Raw genomic sequence first — 16,011 nt, 5'->3', positions numbered from 1 at the left:
TTATCAGAGCAAAAAATGAAATCTATAGCACAGCTTAAAGGGTTTGGAGGAAAAGAAAACTATAGTATGATAAGGGGAGGAGATTTTGTGCAGTCCAAGACCCCTGCATACTGAATGTGTAAAGGTTTGCAACCTGAAGACAAGTCCCAATGGGTCTTTAGAGGATAAAATATACAAAGCAGTTGCTTAATGTTCTTACGGTCCACTGAAGAAGCAGGTGAGCTATTCCTATAAGTGCTAACCAAGTGCTTCAGGAAAATATTAACTATAGCCACTTCAGCATTTTCCAGCTATGGAATTGGTGGCTGCTTCTCAAGTAGATGTCATTTATTTGATTTAGTTCCTTTTTAACTTCGTTGCTCCTCTTAATTCTTAGTTATCATGTACATGGGGCTTTTGATTTTTTTTTTCTCTGTACTGTGCTATGGCTATTTTATGGAGCTATTGAAGACTAAACTTGAATTCCTTCATGAATACAACAGCATCAATTTATGAATGAGTATCCCAGAGGCTTCAAAAGACTGTCTTTCTCCTTGACCAAGGTGATGATACTGCAAAAAGCCTCCACATTCTTGCACGTCTGTCCATCTTATGTGCCCTAGCTGAAGAACAGCTACATGTCAAGGTTACAGCAAGAAAGAGGTAAATGTATCCAGACAGAAGGAAAAATAAATCTTACAGTAGGGACCTAGGTCTATTCTACAGCTTGGAGGGCCACATAACACTGGGGATGTTCTCTCCAAAAGCTTAGCTTTTTGGAAGGGCTCTGGCTCCACTGATCCTTGAGGTTGGGATAACATATTTTGTATTATTTTCAAACAGGATTTTAGTTGCTTGGTATCTTTGATTAACATTGTATATGCTATCACCTGATTGCTTTCCTCTTCCTGTTGTTATCTGCATAACTCCTGCATTTGGAGACTCAAATACAGAGAAACCCTGCTGATTTAGTCATCAGATCAGTCCCTTGGGCAGTGATCTTTAAACTTACTTCCATCAATGTCTCCTATCTATTCAGTTACAGAAGATACTAATCTTTGCAAGAACCCAGCACGTGCAGAATGGCTTTGAAAGGGATAAACCATTGCTTGCTTTTGCTATAGTTGAGTTCAGTGCCTCACTTGGGGGCAGAACTTTCTTTCTTACATCCAAAACTTTGTTATAGTTTTGATGAGATGTGTAAAACTTTGTAAACAGCACCAGCCTCATAGAAAATGCCAACTTCTGTCCACATCCACTAGCAAGCACACAAATTGCCTTGAAGTCAAATATAGGCCACAACAGCAGCAAGACAACAGGGCAGACCATTTCTGTTTGTGATACAGTGGTCTGTAATACAGCTGTGAAATAGCAGAAACATTTCTGTCGTGGAGATAAGTTGTCTCCAGAAGTCAACCACCACAAAGCGAACCGCAGCCAGCTGACTGGAAGCAGCTCAGACTAATTTATTGGGAGTACCTTGTACCTGTACCTTGACAGCTTTCACCAAAACCCAGCTTCCATCACAGCCCGTTACACTGCAGAATGTGTGTGTGAGAGGTGAAGCAATCTCTCCTGCAGCCTTCGGGAAACCTGAAGCACTCCGCAGAGTTAAGGGGCTTGTATAGGAAATCCCGCCTCTGCTTCCAACCCAGGCTGTGCATTGCACATGCAGTGGGAGAATCCAGTGGAGGCTGCTGCCTAATGCTGGATCTCTTGGGTCTCAGTTTTTCATGCTGAAAGCAGAAAGTAGATGATCTGACTTTGCTGAATCTGTGCTTGAACCTGTACTTGAGTTGTGAGCAAACATTTTAATAAGGGAAAATTTTCCCTAAGAGCCCTGAGGTAAAGCAGGTAAAAAGAGGGAATGGGGCAAAACATATGAGGAAAGACTACATGTGGAAAAACACAAGTCTGTGCACTGTGGTAAAGACCACCTCACCTTTATTCATCCTCTGTGATTGCATTTCTGCCTAGCAGAGATACACGGCCAGGACTTCTCACAAGTCACCCTGCCCATTTCAGCTGGCACGTTGATGTTACTCTGGATGCAGGAGTGCTTGAGTGACAGGCCAAGCTATTTGCCACCGTGACAGAAAACCAGTCTGCAGTGAGCAGTATCAAGGCAGGTGTTCCAGAAAACACGGACACCAGTTGTGATGCCAGCCTGGCAAATGAAGTTGGCAGGACTCTTGAGGACAGAGTCTCTGTTCTTCTCTCTCTGCTTTCACTAGTCTGTTCGCCACGGAACTCCTTCCAGCTTACCCTCATATGGGCGCTGCACCGGGCAGATGGCATGCGGGGGCAAGTGGATGGAGAGCTTTGCATTTGCTAGGAGCAGCCTTGCTACGTTTCCCTGAGCTGGTACTTTGCACAAGCCGAATGCTTCTAATGTTAGCTCAGGCACCATATGGGTGGGAAGTGTTGAGGCTTCCTGCACGGAGCCGGAGGAACGTGCGTTCGGCAGCTCACGCGCTCCCTCTGGCACCCGCGCTGTGGGACCCCCACAGCCATGTCCCTGCGCTCCTCCTCATTTCATGCATAGCATCTCCACCTGCCCTACTGCACTGCTGCTCTGCAGTCTGCCACAGCCAGGTTTAGGCTCCAGCTGAGTGTCAAGCCTCTAGGATTTTCAGCTGAGAGGGAATAAGGGTTAGCCTTTGCGTTGCAAGCAGAGCTGTGTGCAAGGTCAGAGAAATAACAAACTGGGCCTGATTGTCCAAATCCAGGAGTCGTAAGCCCTGCGTAATCTTAATGGAAATGACAGCCCCTCTGCCCAGCACACCTTCCCAGGCTGAACTGCGACAGCTTTTAGATTTGTTGCCTGCTCACAAATGCCCTTTTTCCCGCTTTATCTCCTTTCAGTACTGACATCTTGTATGATTAATAGTGTCGCTGTGTGAGATCTAGCTAGCTCAGTAGTATAGCATATGCTGATTCACCTAGGCTTGATTTTTATTTGGCTCCTAAACGCAGAAGCCCAGCTCATCAGCATCGAGAGCTTTATTAACAATATTCATGACCTCAAGTTTTTATCTCACTTGGAGCCACACTCTGTAAATGATAATGAACTTTAAAATGTTCATATTGAGAAGATAGCCATGTAAATCAAAACCTTTTTTGCACGTTATTAGTGTAGTTAAACAAGCTCAAAGCAGTTAATGGTGGAATGGAAGAAGAGCAGCATGCAGAACATCAAGAGTGACGCTGATCCATCTAATCAGAATGAATTATTTGTGAACGGGAATTGCACTAAATGCCTTATCACAGTAGGCATGATGTTGTGGACTGAGTGTCAAGGTGCTCCCTTTTGCCAGGGCCATTTCATATGTACTGTACTTGTACATCCTTGACAGCATCTGCCACTGTTTGGGCAGATATGCAGGCTCCATGCTCAGCGGTAGAGCTTTGTCCACTATCTTAACTTTTCCTCTGCATCATTTCTAGAGGTGTAAGACAGTACGGGGACTCTTGGGAAGGGGAAACCAGGAAGTACTGGAGAAATGGCTCCATCTAGCCTAGAGCCTGGTTATCCTCAGGATCTACAGGAAAACCCCTCAACCCCACTGAAACGTCTCCTCTTCTGAGATATGGGCTGAAGTCAAGAACAAAAGCCCAAGATATTTTGCAGCATTTTAGCAGCATTTTGCTTACTGATGGCTGCTTTTGGCAAGCAAACATCCCTGGGAGAGTGACAGAACAGCAAGAGACATGATCATTGATCAACGGGACTAAAATTAATATGTTAATCCAAAGAATCAGCCTCACATACCAAATTACATGTGAGGTATATTTATGTGGAATGTCTGTTCTTTACAAGCCCGCAGGCTTAATATGCAATTGGAGGAGTGCCAAGGCAAGGGAGAGGAATATTTATTTTCTTACTACAGTCTACTTTCAAGTGCATTGGTACTGCAGCTTGAATGATGAGTCCAAACTTCAGGTTTTGATTGTTTTCCTTTTTAATGGGAAGAACTCAATGCTCTTGTCTTAATGGACTAATCTGTCCTGTTGAACTTTATATTCTTTAAAATGCATAACTGTGGCACTGGAAGAGGTTCAATCCTTTCAGAAGAGAGGCTACAAAAGATTGCTTTCATCTTTCTCACACTGCTGTAAAGACTAATAAAAGTCAACATTGCACAGACCAGTGATGCACCTGGTGAGATTCTCTGTCTTGGTGGTAGTTGGTTCTGGCCAAGCTGCTGTTGTGCGCTGGCAATAGCAGCTCTGTGCCACCTTCTCCACTCTCCAAATCGTGTTTTATTTTTCTTTTTTCAATTGGGAGAAAAGGGAAACATGGCAGAAAAGTTGCAAGAACCCTTTAAAATATTTTAATATATAGTTGGGTTAACTCCTTTCCTTTTACATGGCACTGTAAAAAGCCATGAAGAACAGAGGAGGCCCCAGTGTCGCTGAAGCAGGTTTTCATAGGAATCACAAGTCTTGTCTCACTCCCACTGGAATGCTAAACCCTCCCCTACAGCAAAAGGGGGCAAATCCAACCCTCATCTCCTTCCTGCAGCAAGGACATCTAGGGTGCATGTGGATTACATTTTTAAGCTCCTCTGCAACGAAGGGAGAAAGAGCTTTTATTAGCTGTCCCTCTCTCAGCCCAATGCTGTTTAGTATCTTCATAAACGATTTGGATGATGGGATCAGGTGTACCCTGATGAAGTTTGCTGATGATATGAAACAAGGTAAGAAGTAGTCTGTGAGCCTGGCCATTTTCAGTGATCCATTCTCATATTTCCTCAGCAGTCATACTTTTTTAATAGGAGTGTTGAAGATCCATTCCTGCTTATTGCCTTTGTTATCTCTTTGTGGTCCATGAGTTTGTCTTTGAACCAACAGCTGCCTGTGATAAGTTTCAGAGGTTACCTGTGAAATAACCTCCCCCATCTCCAAACTGAAGCCCCAGCCTCTGTTAGCGTCTTTGTACAAAGACAGGTGCTTATTTCCTTGATTTTTGCTAAACCACCTCTGACTCTACTATGCCCTTTCTTGAGGTGCAGTGAACAGTGCACATTACTTAAGACAGTTGTGGTTGTGCATTCATGATGATTCCCCACATTTTGTAGGCTAAAAAGCCAGTTTCAGAGACCTCTCAGTGATGACTCCAAGATCCCTCTTGAGTTATAACTGCAGGTTCCAAGTTCAGCATCATATACATGTGGATGAGATTATTTTCCCCCTAGATGTGTAACATATATTTATCTATGCTGAAGCTCATCTGTCCCCACTCCCACCACACAGACACACAGTTTTACAAGGTCCTTGCCATCAGGCTGGCATTTTGCTACTGGAAAGATTCTCACTTACTTCCACGGTTCTGGAGATTTCAGTGTTACTTTTCTGGAGAATTGATAAGCCATTGAAAAAAACTGATCTCAGCAGTGGTATGGGATATGTTGCATGGTCATATTCCCAGCTGACTCTCAAGTGAACATCGACCAGTCCTGATGACTTGTTAACATTAACTTACTTGTTTCAGCTAATGCTTACTGTTGGTTCACCTTCTATCAAGATACCTTCTTTGACCTATCTGCTACACGGAGCGGGTTGGAAGCAGGCATCTCCCCACCATCTTCATCAGCAAAAAGAAAAGCAAAGAATTAACTGAGCTTCTCTACCATGGCTTTTTCATTCCTGAATGTCCTTATTACTCGTTGGTCATCCAACCATCTCACAGTTCCTAGGGCTTCCTGCCTTTGAGTATTTACATAACTTTTTTTCTGTCATCATAAGCAATGCATCCATTCCAAGGTGTTCTTTTTTAGCCCTCCGAATTTCCTGTTTACATTTGACCTGACTTGCTTTATGGCCATTCTTGTTCTCATTTGAGTATTTCCATTTTAAAGTATCGACTTCCCCCTCCCCTTCCCAGTGGTAACCTACCTGACTTTTCTATTGGATCTTTTCTATTTTCTACTTCTGTCCAGGGTTTTTATTGTTCTCTTTTTCACTTCTGCTATACCATCTACTTGGGTTTCTGATTTAGTATCTTTGAACAGTCTCCAGGCTCCTGGAAGGCATTTGAATTGGTCTTTATACGTTTGATCAATTCCCTCATTTCTGCATAGCTCTCTTATTTGCAATTGAATAGCTACGGCTTGATGCTATTTGGCTTGATCTTTCCCACTGTAGTGTTAAACCTAGTAGCACTCTGGGTACTATTACAGAGCAGCCCTTTAGCTAGTATATCATGAACCAGATCCCACACCCCTTGGAGAGTCTAGGAAAAGGTTATTTAAGTGCTTCCTGAAAATACTTATTCTGTGTCTCATCCTGATGATAAATTTATTCGCTCTGTGTAGAGGTAGCTTAAGACTTCTAGTCTCACCAGCCATAAATTCTCAGGTTTTCTGACCCGAGATTGCATTTCATAAATGTTACCATCAGCCTGATCATGGTGTTAGCACCATCACAGTATTTCAACCCACGAGGATTCTACACTGAGTCTCTTTCCTATGGTATATTTGTTCTATTACAGTTCATATAGTCTTTCATGTACCATGTCACTCCTCCATCTATATGTCCTACCCTATCATTCCTGTAAAGTGGGCAGCATGGCAGAGCTACCATTGATTATCTTCCTCCCACTGCATCCCCGAGGTGCAGGTTTGATCAGGATTGCCATTTGATGCCAAATGTTCTGGCTCCCTCATGCCATTTTTAGACTTCTAGTGTTGATGTAAATGTACTTGCAAGTACTGCCCTTGCTCTGTCACTCAGTAATGGCATCGTAGGCAGTTTGATTTTTTCTGTTCCTTGTCATTGTGCTATTTATTTCCCTTCTGGACTTTTCAGAGGCCCAACAAGTATTGGCCACGTCCCTTCTGACAAGTGTGCCAGCTGTAAAAAGAGATTTTTCCATGCCTATCAGCGCCCTCAGCCCTGGCTTCCTGCACCAGCAAACTGGCTTTGTTTCTGTTAAGGTGTAACCCATCTGTCCTTTACAGGTTACTTCTGTCTTCTGGTATTGATAGGCATAAATCCCTCCTTTCTACCCTAAGACTTGTCCACACACTGTCACCCAGGATCTCAACCTGCCCCCAGGGTCTCTCCCAGGAAACCTGAAGTATTCAGAAAAAGACCAGGATAGACGTCTTGGGCATCTCATTCTTACAACCAGCCCTTATCCTACAGGTTACCTTCCTATCCTTCCCACCATTTGGAACCAGCATACTTACATACCTGTGGGCTCATTATTGCACTTGCAAGTATCCTCCCTAGGCATCAAGCTTCACTACCTTGGTGCCAAGCAAGCAAGTTGCCATGCTGTCCTCTCAGCTGCCACAAAACCAGCTGTTGGTTTCCAGTCATAAACCCACAACCACCACCACCTTCTTCCTGTTGTTGATGGTCCCCTTTCTCAATGGATTGTATTTAGTGCAAGAGGACACTAATACGAACTGGAAGACAAATCTCATCAAAGACAGTAGATCTTTCCTTCCACGAAGATGCCTGTCTCCCTGGAGAAATTACTCAAAAGCCTGACCAGAACAAAGGTTCCCGGGGGACCAGTGGGACCCATGCTGCAATTAACAACCAAACAGTATAAACTACCCATGGTGCACAGAGTTGACTCTCTTCAAACTGTGGGCTTTTCTGTTCAGATGCATACACAATGTTGGTTGTCTCCAGTGTTCAATGTTCCTAAAGTGCACTGCTTAACAGCACAGGTGGTCTACCCCAGAGTTTCACTGACACTGTACATAAAGTGCCATTTGACTGATCTTTTATTAAATGTGCCTCCTGAGACCATTGTTCTTGGTATAGTGCCATTGCAGAGCAGTCTTTTCAGGATTTTTTTCTGTATTTATTTTTTAAACCAACTATAGATTTTATGGAAGTTATCCTGGCAAATAAAACCAGGAATAATAGTAAATGGGCTTCACAGTCAGACTGTGCAGTGAAAAGATGTTCTTGCACTTTTTAAGTGTTTTAATTGTATGGACTTTTTTTTTTTCTCCTTGCTTGAAAGGATTCTGATTTCTCATCTGATAGCAAAGCAATGTTTGATCCTCTGTGCATTCATCACCATGGTACCAAAGTGCCTTACAGGGAAACAAGGCAGGCAGTTGGCAGTCTTTTCCTTAAGAGTTTCACTAGGAGAAAGGGCCCTTGCAGGATTATGACAGCCTGCCCATATAAATCTATTATTATTGTTATTGCATTGGCACATATACACCACTGAAACAGACCCAAGGATTTCTGAGCTGCCTGGATGGCATTGTAACAGATGGCTGGGAGTAGGAAAACAGCCCAGAAAGCATTTCTGCATACAGTAGTCTTCTAGTTGAAGGCAACCTGAAAGTGTTCACCCTGAGAACTTTTGCCAATGCTTTAGAGAATGTACCTGTCACTGATAATGTGACGAGTTTAGTGAAGTACTGAAGTTTTGTCATCTTCAGAGATAGATAGGTTTCAAATGTGTTGAGCTGAGCTCGTTACTTAAGGGAGAAATTAGCGCAGAGATATTGCAGTCTCCATCGTCAAAGGATCAGGTTCCTTCGGATTGAGACACAGGACAGACTTTCCCAGCAACACGTGAAAGTACACATTTACCTTCGTGAAGGTCAATAACAACAGGTCAGAAATACAGCCCCCAACAATGAATAGGAACATTTTTTAATCATAATTAACTTAACGAGTTCTCTTTCTCCTTTACCAGCCCTCCTATGCACGCTTATTTTCACTTTCCCCCACCACCTGCCAGATTTTCCAGTGGTTTCTGGGGTGCTGTGTTATCAGCTCTTTCCATTCTGCTAATCCCGGTTGACTGCAGATGCATGTAACAACAGTGCTCATTCCATTTCATACATGTAACAACAGTGCTCATGCCATTTCATGACCAAAGAGAGGATGCTGTAAGGTATTTTCTGAAAGAACTCTTTTTTTTTCTGCTTTGTGCTCATCTGGCTGAAGATGCTCCTTGAGCTTACAGGTATTTCTATTTATCATTGTCCTGCCCTTTCCACCCTAAAGCAATCTCTTTCTTTCCAGGAGCCACAGTGTGGATAAAGTGCCACAAGATTAAATCTAATGATAGTTCAGTTTCCAGAAGGTGGAAACAGTTCACTTTCCAGCAGAGGGTGGATATGCAGTGCTGGTGGAAACAACAATTAGTCAGAGGAAAAATACGCATGTGTTCCTCTGCAAGATATCTTTTTTTAGTTAGGCAACATCAACACAGATGTGAGGGAGCAAATACCTGTGGAGAAAGAAAATAGCTGGCATGAAATTTACCCTTGCAAATATAAATACCAAATACATCATATGTTTGGACACAGATTATGTTACCCCCTTACGGCTAACATACGCTAAAATGGTAGAAAACCCTTTTTACCTGATCCTCTATGAAACATGAGCAAGAGAAGGATTAGAAAAACAGAAAAGCATCATCTTAAATTTTCAGAGGATTCTTTAAAGCCTTGGCACCATGTCAGGCAGCATGTGGTATATATTACAGACAGCTCAGTTGCACCTCACAGATATATCTTAAAGGCTTGATTTTTCCACATACCATTTAGCAACAGCTGGCATGTTTATTTAGTTTCTCTTTTTTCTCCTTACTAATACAAAGTTCTTGAGTGGGTTGGCTGTGCATCCGCATCTTTATAAGCAGTTAAGAACCAAATTCTGCTTTTTTTTTCTCATTTTGAAGAGCTAGACGTGAGACACATTGGAGAACTGAGTTGTAAGAATCAATGTCTGCATCTGATGGGCAGCTGGGTTATGGTGAGATCTGGGGTGGTCCTGTGCAGAGATGAACATTAAGAAATCTCTTCATGAAACGGTGTCTTTCCTTTTATGAATGGAAAGAAACCCCTAGAGCCATGGACACAAAAGTCACTCTGGATCTCAGGACACTGAGAATCAGGCACTTCCATTCTCCCCATGCCATCAACAAGGGGAGCAACCCTGGAGCTGGGCAGAGAAACAGCCAGAAAGCAGACAGGTTTCTAGCAGAATGCCTGACAAATTCCCGTGAAATCATGTAATCTACAGAAATCATTGTATCTGAAAGAATCAGCAAATCTGATGAAAGCATGTCTGTTTCTGAGCAGACCTAGCTGGACTGGTATATGGCATAGCAGCTCCTAACAGTCTCCCCTCCCTGCAAATATCTTGCATGTATCAGCATATCTCCTCCTTTTATTCATTTGTCAATAATTTTATTGTTCCTGTTTCAGCTCTATGGGCACTGTGCAAATGACGCTGAACTGAATATCAGGACTTTCCCAGCCTTAGCTGAGATAAAGACTTGGAGGGGAAAAGTGAAGATGGTAAGTTAGCTTCAGTGGGGACACACAAGTGGGGCTCCATTCTTGAATGCCATTCCACTTCAGGTAGAGAAATTGTGAAAAATGGCACTCCAGATCCTGAGGAAGAGTCCCCAGGTAGATTAACTGATCCAAAATACAAGGGAATGAAACTGATGCTTGAAGACGATGGGATGGGAAGAAGAAGGGAGCCTGCTTTGACACGCAAGCGAGGTTCATTTTGACCGGTGCCAATCTGGTGAGTAGCAGACACAATAAGTATATTTCTAAAGAAGAATTTTAAAAGGTTGATAAACATCACGGTAATGTAAGCTTCCTGGTTACTTAGAAACAGAGTTGAGTGATTCAGAGCCATTTCTTAAACATATCTTTGACTGATATAGTTCCTCCGATGCAGGTAATAGAAGACTGATTCAATCTATATCTGACACAGACCATCAGGTCTGTACTTCCCCTGTTCATCTCCATCTCCTTCATTTCCTTCTCTGAATCAATGTATTTGTGAATCTTGGACTGGATCCCAGCCAGGAAGATCTGAAAATGCAGTCTCATATTGCCCAGATCTATAAAGAGGAAACTATTCAGACAATTGATGCACCTTAAGGGAAGAACATTAAATTGATCCTTTGGCAAGGAACACCATGTGTAACTTTACACAGCAATTCCCATAAATACTAATAAGATTATCAGGCAAAGCAAACATTATCTAGAGCTGTGGTTTTGTTTTAGGAGCAGCTATGAGGATGACTGTACTGTGTGCAAGCACTTGCACTGTCTATATGCTCCCCCTGCCCTCCCCCAGGCTGTGCCTTAAGAGGAGTTCATGGCAATGCATCATCATGTATATCTGAGGTGGCTGCATGACTGAAGCATGGCGAATCATCCAGTGGAAACAGCACTATCAGACCTGCTGCTGCCCTAAGCAAGCAGAAGGGAAGTAGCTGTTGCTTCCTACATCTCCCACTATTTTTATCTAAACATCAGAAGACCTCAGGGTAAGTCGTGTGGGGTCTTTATGGGGCACCCCGAGTCTTGATTCCCCTTCTGCATTTTCTCAGCTGAGCAAGTGGCCCACTTGCCACCACTGTAACACTGTGTGTTCCAGCTCCCCCCTTCTCAGTCCCCAGATGCTTTCCAATCAATCTATCAATCAATCAGCACTGAAAGGCATAATATATGCAGCTGTGTATATACATAGAGTTGCATATATGCTCACATACACACTACAGATCTGAGTTACAGTTTGAACTACAGTCCTAACTAGGCCATATCCTGAGTTGCCTGCATAATTCTGCAGAAAGTTAATGTTCCCCAAACCAATTTTGGAATTTAAATTTAATATAAACAAGCTTTGAAAAGAGCTTTTTTTATATATATATATTAAGGAGACTTAAAAAAAAAAAGTCATATGTTATTTAGCTTGTTTTCCTAGAAAGCCTTCTGGTTGCCACTATACACGCTTTCGTAGAATAAGAGTTTTCCTCTGTTTGAGAAAGATAAACATGACTTCAGGTTTTTCACCATATTATTTTTAACCCTGCATTCTAATGCACGCTTTTGCCTTTTGGCCTCTCTTTGGAGACTGGTTACCTATGGACCCATAGAGTAGCCTAAAGACATTCACTCTGGTGAAATGTTATTTGTGATCGGTATCAGTAAAATGTTTGATTTCACTCTGGATGCAGGGTATACTTACATAAAAATTTATATATACACATATATAAATATGCCTAGCTATTTTTTCACTTGCTTTTAAGTGCTAGGTAACAACGGCACACAATGTCATTGTCTGTGCCAACTTCCACTAGTACTGAAATGGTTCTCTGATTTTTTAAGTTGCTGTATGGCCCCATCTGATACAATAAACACATCACCATCTATTCATGAATGCCTATGGATAAAGACCATCCCCTACTTAGAAAAACAGCTGAACCCAAAGTTTCAGAGTTAAAAATTACCATGCGTGTTGTCAAGGCCCAAAGTGACAATTTGAAGGATTGACATGTTATTAGAGGCTTGTTTCCACTCTTATGATGGTTATTTGAGTTTATTTAAGAAAATATTTTGGAAAGAGATTGCAACTCTGGCTTCTATATTGCCTCCAGTTCCTTACCCTAACAGGCGAGACTCATACTGACAGCAGGAACATGTTCACATGGTTTCCAACACGGAAACACAGGGCATCCTTTTGTGAGTGACTGACAGGTAGAAGACTTGCATGTTTTCCCATCAGATACCATCTTTTCATTTCAAATAATAGCTATATAAAAACTTGCCTGCAAACACTTGCCATATTAAATAGTAGCTTTCTTTTTAGATTTCTGTGCAAATAAATATTAATGAACTGGACTAATTTAATGGGCTAAAAGACACATTTTAAGGGTTGTTCAAATCCAGTTTGTGCCCCTGTCAGAATATGACATATTGTTGATCATAATTTTGCCAGCTTATACCCATAAAAAATCAAAACAAGTTTCAAGCAAATATTGCAGGTATTGCCAGACTCTTTTATGAATTGTGGTGGGAAAATTATGCTCTAAGATGAAAATTCTGTAAATCAAAAATTCTTTTAATATTTTAATCAAAAAAGAGGAATAAAAAAAGTTAGTGCATGCAGCCTGTGGCAGGTCTACCATTGCACCACACCAAGGAAAACCTCAGTTTTTGCTTTCTCTAACTCTTTCCTAACTAAGGGACTGATGTGAATTCACAGAAATCAATAGCAGATTTCCCCATGACTTCAGAAGAATCTGTATTAGATCCCTATTATTGAGTTACTCTGATATCCGTTTCATTAAGAAAAATAATTTTCTAATCTAACAATAACAGTGACGTGCTACAGAAAGTGCAACAGACAGTGTTAACTGCTTCTCTCAACTGTGGCATCCAGTCTGGTAGATGATGGCACAGCTCCAGCGAAATTGCTAAGATTCAGTGGCTTTTTGGCTTTTTGGGGCTTTGAGTACCTTTTCAAAGATTCACAAGTCCTGACTTGAAAAGGGTGCTAAATAGATTTCCTCAGTTCATGTACATCTCTCTAGGAATGCATAAGCCACAAGAGATGCAGAGACATGTATCAACTTCAGTGTTACAACTGAAGTTCTCATGATCAGCAAGTCTAGCTGGCAGATTAAGAAATCTTACGATACAGCCCTTCAGGTTTGGGTAGGTTGGTGGTGTCTGCATTTTCAAATTCCTGCTTGCATCTGAAATCAGGAATAATGTTGCTGGGAAATTCCACCCTCAGAGGGCTACCAGGTTTTTCCGTATGTGAAGGACACATTTCTTACTCAGACTGATTCATCTTTCCTTAATGCAAGGCTTGAAGGAGTTAAAATCTCAGTCTAGTGATGACTGAGGTCTTGCCAATCTTTTTCTTTTTAAGCTGCCAGACATAAAAATAAAGGAGATGTATCAGCACACTTCCTTAGAAGCTGAGCTTCCTGATTAAGAATAAATGCAGGATATACAGTGTATTTCATGCTGAAATGCATTCCCTGCTACAATTTCATGAATACAATTAGCCATTAGTAACACCTCTACACACAAAGAGGATTCATATCAGGAAATAATAGAAACAGCCACATACTGCTAAAATGTGGAGAGGGAGAAAACCACAAAACGAGAGCCAACTATTGAGTTAGTATTGTCCTGATGCTGCTCCATTTCTGTCTCTAGTCAGGCTGAGGAGAGGGAATGAGTGACTGTGTTGTAAAACACTCAGCAGGAACTGTGATGCAGTGGTTTTGTGTCCCTTATTACTGTGCAGCAGTAATGGTTAATCCCAGAGTGCTGCATTTTACCAGTTTAGCCCAGGGTACCTATAGGTCACTGCTTTTAGGTGCTACAAATACTGGTGACAAACCTGAGCACTCAAGTGTGAAACTTCATCAGCGGGTTCCCTACATGTGGTGCTGCTTAGGGCCATCTCAGTGTACAGGAACATTTTCTTTTTTTTGTTTGTTTGTTTCTTTTGTGATTTCTTTTCCCTTGCAACATTTCTCTTCTTGGGCATAGGAAAAACTTCTATTAGACTGGCAAGTGCAGCATTTGCATGTGGCCTGGTTCTGACCTTCCCTCACCGGTTGCCTGTGAAACATTAGGAAACATCTACTCTCTTTGCAGAATCTTTACATCTATGGTGTATACAGAACCTGCTGTCAGGTTTAAGACATAGGTTTTGGCAATCGAGTGTGCTTCAGTTTTCTTTGGTGCTTGAGGTTAGCTTGCGGCGGGGTTACCTGAATCTGGTGCTTTCAGGAAAGTCTTCTCTCTGCCTCTCTTTCTACTTTCTGTTGAGTTAGTTGCAGTGTTCTCCATTTTAATGTGTAATACAACTAAACATTGTGCTTTCCAAAAAGTAATTCCAGGTATTTCTGACACCCTGGTGAGGAGCCAGGTTTTATCATGTTAGGACTAAAATGAGTAGAAACAGTTTGTGTTTCTGGTGGCTAGATTTGTGAGGTAGCATCATAGCTTGAGCTGAGTACTGTAAAAGAAAAGGCAAAGCTGATATGAAGCATCCACTCTGCTTTTTTCAAGGTTCAAAGGGGATCGTTTCAGAGGACTTTCTGATGTCCAATCAGAATTTGATGGCAAATAAAGACCAGGCTTAACAGATTTACAGCTTTCCCTCCAAAAACTACAAGGAAACATCTCTCCACATACTTAAGATTTATTTATTTTTTTTTTTAAATTGAGAATTAATTTTATTGTCTGTGTTTTAGTGCTACAGCTGGTTCTTACGGCTGAGGATTTTTTTTCTTCCCCCACTGAGTCTAATTTCCTCAAAACTGAAACAAATTGTAATTCTCCCCATGATCGTTCCACAACGATGTTGTCATAGTTATCTTCTCTTGAACAAGCCATATTAAATAGTGAATATTGTAAGATTCTTTAATTTAGGCTGAATTGGCAATCTGAAGCTTACTAATAGTCTTTTACCATTCATCATAATGACTTTAAGGTGTACTCTGCCTAAAATGCTAGCTCCTGTAAATCAGGAACAGGGCATAGCTCTAAGAAGAGAAGGAGGCCTAAGGAGGAAAGTAAAACCTCTAGGTAGAACCTGCTTGAGGTTCAGCTATGTTCCTATGGTGAGGCAAGGCTGGGACATTCATTCCCCAGCAGTAAATTGCAATGTTCAGTTCTAAAGAAATCTCTGGTGGACAGATCAGCTGAACAGACATTGTAAAGGTTTGGGAGAGTTTGTGGCTTTTATCGAGAAGGGAAAAGAAGCACATTGCTGAGCAGTCATGCTTGCATCCTGAATAGGCACACCTTCTTGCTTAAATGTTCAAGACTTTGTATAAACATGCAGGGTGCAGAAATTGCCTCCTTCCCACCCCTCACTGAGATCAATGTATACCAGGCTGGAGAAAGATACTGTTTTTCTAAAGTTTCAGATTAAAACTGAAGTTTACTTCAATAACTTAGTTGTCCTGGACTGGATTACCAGATCCCTCCTTGGTTTATTTAATTGACCCTAACATAAGTAAGTTCTCTTTGAGGATTTCAGAACTATATATGTAATGTAGTGCATATACACACCTGAAAGAAAAGGAAGAGAGAAGGTTAAAATATCTGATTTAAGCTGGCCCTAAGGAAGGCCATTGTTCTACCTGTAGGTTAATTGATACAATGCATATATATATTTTTTTTTTCTTAATGTTTTACTGTATGACCCCAAGGCTCAGACCCTTATCGACAGACTCTAAATGACAGACTCTTTATAAACTTCTTT

This window comes from Strigops habroptila, chromosome 1 (genome assembly GCF_004027225.2).
Source record: "Strigops habroptila isolate Jane chromosome 1, bStrHab1.2.pri, whole genome shotgun sequence".
NCBI classification, from domain to species: Eukaryota; Metazoa; Chordata; class Aves; order Psittaciformes; family Psittacidae; genus Strigops; species Strigops habroptila.
This window is presented reverse-complemented; position numbering follows the sequence as displayed.